We start from the raw sequence: 5269 nt of genomic DNA on the forward strand, positions 1-5269 counted from the left end.
AGAGCTGTGAATAATGAAACAATACCAAGCACGCACTGCAAATAAACCACAAAATAACCAAGAGTTTAAACCCAACCTGGGTAATCTGACTATCATCCAATTCAATACAGTTCTTAGAGACTGATCACACAGATGCCTCTACGCCCTTACCTTGTACCTGCCAAATCACAGATGAACCACGTAATTATCAGAGAGCATCACTTTACAAAGAGCAAAGGAAAAAAATTCAAAGGAAACACGACTAAATATATAGAAACGCAGATAAACTCGGGTTTGTACTCTGTATTAGAGGACATCCGGTAGTGAGGTGTTAAATTATTGAATGCAGGAGGTACTTAAGGGAAGGATGAGGGGCAAGCAAATGCAGCCTTGACCGAATATGGCCTACCGTGTCCTGGTTTCAGTATCAACCATAGACAGTCTAGAAAGTACAACGGCGTTTTCATTTACCAGTCTAAAAATGGGATAGTCCCCTGAGTTCTCTCTTATAACAACAGCAAATCATCATCGTTTCTTTGCATTGACACATGTAAAACATATAGTAGACAACCGGTGTTGGTTGGGAATAAATAAACATATATGATATCATATATCAAAAGTCACTCTATTATGGGTAGTATGTCTTGAGCGTGGTTTGTGGTTTGTGATACTAATGTGACATGATATGATATGGTCGTGATACATGTTGACATCATCGTACTGCTAATTTCCTACTCATTTCTCATCGTTGTGCATTTATGTTTTTCACCAACACTTCAAAGCAACAAGGTACAATGGGTCATTCTCCCCTTTCCTCCGTCAACGATGAGAAATGAGTAGAAATTAGTAGGATGATGTCAACATGTATGAACGATGTGAAAATAGGTTACACTGAAGTGAACTTCAGTTCTAGGCCTATAAAAGGTCTTATTTAATCAGGCATTGACATCATCGGTGCAAGCCTGCTGGAGGTCATAATTTTGCATTTGCTAGCACACATAAGCTTGTACATGATGATTCTAGTACTGGGTTAGGTGGAATTGAGAGGAAATATGGTCAATGTTCCTGAAATTTGAGCTACTTGAGGAGTATTGGTCCGGAGACTATTTACAGATGAAGTTATATGGACTAAACAACAGTTTTTTCCTTCGCTAATCATATATTGCAGCTAGCTTGCTATACACAATCCTCCAAACATTACCAGTTCAAAATGCAAGTTTTAACAAAATTACCGAAGATCCTCAGAAGTTCCCTCCTGAATTATTGCCCTCTTCTCCAAGACCTAAGGAAGGAAAATAATTTACTATTAGATAGTATCATGGAGTTTTATTATTTTCTTGAGCGCGAACAGCAAACCTACCAAAATCCGATCAACCTCGGAGAAACATTCAACCTGATGTGTAACAAAAATGACCCTTGTCCCCAAGGGACACCATGACACAGTCCTTCAAAAACAAAGTTGCTGTCACATCCATGACGAAATGATCATTCCATAATTAAGCTACAGCCGTTGAATTGAGAATGAGAAGGATCCTGACACTGAAAAGAGATGCAGCGATATACGGTTGATATTTGCATCGATGTAGACAACCATTGAAAGCTGAATCATATACTTCTGGCCTCCGCTCATGTTGAGGCCTCTCCGCCCGATCTCCGCCAGGTCATCGTGCGGGAAATTCTCCTTGTCCTTGTCCAGCACACAGCACCTGACAACTCTCTTGTACTCCTCACTATTCATCGGCTCGCCAAAGAGGGTTGGTGCACACCGTGCCACTCTGGATCGACGACATCTATGAAACAACGACTGAGCCAGACACCGCCACCTGAATGAGGAACAAAGAAGATTAGTTTCATCGGGACCATGATAAGTTCGTCATTTGATAAAATCTTCCACATAAGTTAAGTCTTTTTACATAGGAATGTACTGATCCAAACATTCTCTCTTTGAGCTAAAAAAACCACATGATTATGGACGGGGATTGTGAATTACACGAACGCAACAAAAAAAGCCGGAAGTCGTTTTTCGTGCATGCTGCAGCAAGGTGTCGCCGCAGCCTTCGGTTGCTTCCTCTCCTCACTCTCGATCCCTGCGGCGCCGGTGCATTCCACAGCCATCCTCCTCTTCGGCTCTTCCCCTCGAATTGCATGTGGGACCCAGCACCACGGGCACAATTGAGAAATGCGTTGAGCGAGACCGTAGCCGCGACGCGGGTACCTTGGTCAGGCGAGGTGGCGTCTCGAAGGGGCTCAAGGGTGGCGGTGGAGACTTCGTGGTCGATGACGTCGGAGGCTCCGTCCGCCCCGGCGATTAGGCCTGTGGCCCTTGATTCTTGCTACCCCCGCCGCCCAGGTCCGGGCTGCCTCCGAGCCAGGCATTAGATTTCTGTTGGCGCTGCCTCCAGGTCCAGGCCACCGGCGCGCAAGGCCCCCTCAATTTTTCCTGTCGCCACCCAGGTTGGAAGGGGGTAGAGATGGGAGGTAGTGGCGAACTGCAGTTGCTACGCGCTGCTCTTCGACGTGATGAGATGAGGAGGAAGAAAAATGCAGGAATACAAAACTGAATGAGTCGTGCGTGCGTGGCCGCTTCTATTTCGTTCCTTTTTTTCTCCGCGTGTGGGATTGGAGCGATACCAACCATCCTACCACCTCTAGCCATTTAATATGGTAGAGATTCCTACCAGCCACACATGGCATATAAAATTATTATTAAGAGTGTGCTAATAGCAAACAAATCATAGCATCTTCTTCGGTTCTATGATTATTTACAGAATATAGACCACTCCAAACCAAAAAAATAATGCTTGATTAAGACAGTATGCAAATCAATTATTTTGATTAAGTGCATAGTTATAACGATCAGATAGTTCCAACTTGATTACTACATTGAGGAACCCACCATATGTTTACTATGTTGAAGATATAGCGTTGGAAGCTTACTTCTTTTTTGTAGTACATCCAAGCCTAAAGCAATTTTCTATTTGCAACCGCCTGATTCTTCCTGAGCCTGAGCGGGTACACAGAAATAAAACCACTACTCAATGGCCATACTACACAGAGCAGCAGAGCAGAGGAGGAAAACCAAAATCCTTACCAAATTGAAGTCAAGAAATAGTAGATGCTGCATGTTGAGGGTTTCAGTAACAACCACCGCCATTCTGTTGACGCCATAGTTCATACAGCCCCGATGGAGCAGGGTATATGGGCTTGATATCTAAGAACACAGAAGGTATATTAGCTTCAGACAAAGTATGCACATGTTGACTTGCATTGCAATACCAAAAAGTTTTATCTCCTAAAAAGCACACCATCTACTTAAAATAGATCTTAAATTGTTTTTAAAAGTGTGCTAATAGCAAACAAAACATAGCATCATCTTTGGTTCTATGATTATTTGCAGAATTTAGACCACTCCAAACCAAAACAAAAAAAAATTGCTTGATTAAGGCAGTACCCAAAGCGATTATTTTGATTAAGTGCAGACGACATAACGATCTGACTGTTCCAACTTGATTACTACATTGAAGAACACATGATATGTATTACTACCTCAAAGATATAGTGTAGGAAGCTTACTTCTTTTTTGTAGTACATCCAGGCCACCATGCATGTGACCCAATACTGCAATTTATGATGTCGTTGGTCATGCCTCTCCTTTCCATTGTTCATCTTGAAGAGAGAATGACGGAATTACTTTATAGAAAGAAAGGTAAGGCAGTGGAGTAAATGACAATATTAATTATAAAGAGAAAGACGACGACATACTGTCATTTAACCCAGCGACACAGACAAAACAAACAGCTGAACAGAGTTTAGTAAACATACTTGATCACCAGGAGCTCATATTCAAGACGGTGATGTGGTATGATAGTAGCAAATCAGAGGCAAGATGAGTGTGATAGGCTGTCTTCTTGTCCACCGGTGCAGCGGTGCCCTTGTGATCATGAGAAGGCTGTATATGTTCAAGCACTGGGGTATTTAACAACCTAGATCACATTATTACAGAAAATTCTGCTATCAAGCAGTAAAATTGTAAGCCCAAATATGCATCAATAAAGTTAAGATTCTTCAGTATAAAAAAGAAGGATGAAGTGTTGATCAGTTATATCATATTAGATTTAGTCTATACAGTTTATGGGATGCATATGTACATGCGCACAGTAGGTAGGAAAACAGGATGCTGAACGACTTTAGAAGCTTTCGACGGCATCAAGTGCAAGAAGCACTCTGCAGGACAATGAAATAGGTTAGGATAATAGAGAATTTGGAATTATGACAGTGAAAACTTCTTCGTGATAGCCGTTTTTGGGTGTAGAATGTTAAGATGTACTTTTCACTTCATCTGACCTAACATAGGAAATAGCTGCTCCTGAATTTCATTGCAAATTCGAGCAAAATTTCTTCATGAACCAAGATGAAGTGTGAGTCGATTGATCACTTGTGCAGATCCTTTGCCACAGAATATATTTATGTAACTCGGACTGAACTGGATTGATGGGGGCCAAAAAGATCAGAATAACTAATGAACACAATCTAGAAGAGAAATTCTTGGGGTTGTCAAAAAAAAGGAAGACCGATCAAAACAAACACATATGAATCTCTTCTGTACACCCCGGAGCCTACCATGAATTAGATGGACACTATGTTTTAATCAACACCCTGGCGATGCATTGTGGCCATAAAGAAGGGACCAACAAAAAGCCTTGGCGGTATATGACAAAGATTTTATGGAGGACACGTGGATGATCCAACATGATCAATTGGCACTCAAGAGAGCGTTGAAACGGACATAAATAACACTGAATTTTTTTATCCATGAAGATGCAGCTAAAAAATTCAGTGTGATTAGCAAATCAGAGGCAAGATGAGTGTGATAGGCTGTCTTCTTGTCCACCGGTGCAGCGGTGCCCTTGTGATCATGAGAAGGCTGTATATGTTCAAGCACTGGGGTATTTAACAACCTAGATCACATTATTACAGAAAATTCTGCTATCAAGCAGTAAAATTGTAAGCCCAAATATGCATCAATAAAGTTAAGATTCTTCAGTATAAAAAAAGAAGGATGAAGTGTTGATCAGTTATATCATATTAGATTTAGTCTATACAGTTTATGGGATGCATATGTACATGCGCACAGTAGGTAGGAAAACAGGATGCTGAACGACTTTAGAAGCTTTCGACGGCATCAAGTGCAAGAAGCACTCTGCAGGACAATGAAATAGGTTAGGATAATAGAGAATTTGGAATTATGACAGTGAAAACTTCTTCGTGATAGCCGTTTTTGGGTGTAGAA

At 41.4% G+C, this 5269-nt stretch overlaps 1 long non-coding RNA gene across 3 annotated transcripts; it reads right to left on the bottom strand.

Annotated features, from left to right (window-relative positions):
- Positions 1 to 264: 264 nt before the first annotated feature.
- On the bottom strand, positions 265 to 4453 carry LOC124708065. Of its 3 annotated transcripts, XR_007005040.1 has the most exons (7): positions 3802 to 4451; positions 3553 to 3645; positions 3071 to 3190; positions 2917 to 2983; positions 1518 to 1802; positions 1340 to 1424; positions 265 to 1261 (listed from the first exon to the last, which is right to left on the bottom strand). It is a non-coding gene; the product is annotated as an uncharacterized LOC124708065 (long non-coding RNA). The 3 variants fall into 3 exon arrangements; XR_007005039.1 differs by having other exon boundaries at positions 1340 to 1802; positions 3802 to 4452; XR_007005041.1 differs by lacking the exon at positions 2917 to 2983 and having other exon boundaries at positions 1340 to 1802; positions 3802 to 4453.
- Positions 4454 to 5269: the final 816 nt, after the last annotated feature.

This window comes from Lolium rigidum, chromosome 4 (assembly GCF_022539505.1).
Source record: "Lolium rigidum isolate FL_2022 chromosome 4, APGP_CSIRO_Lrig_0.1, whole genome shotgun sequence".
In the NCBI taxonomy this organism is placed as follows: domain Eukaryota; kingdom Viridiplantae; phylum Streptophyta; class Magnoliopsida; order Poales; family Poaceae; genus Lolium; species Lolium rigidum.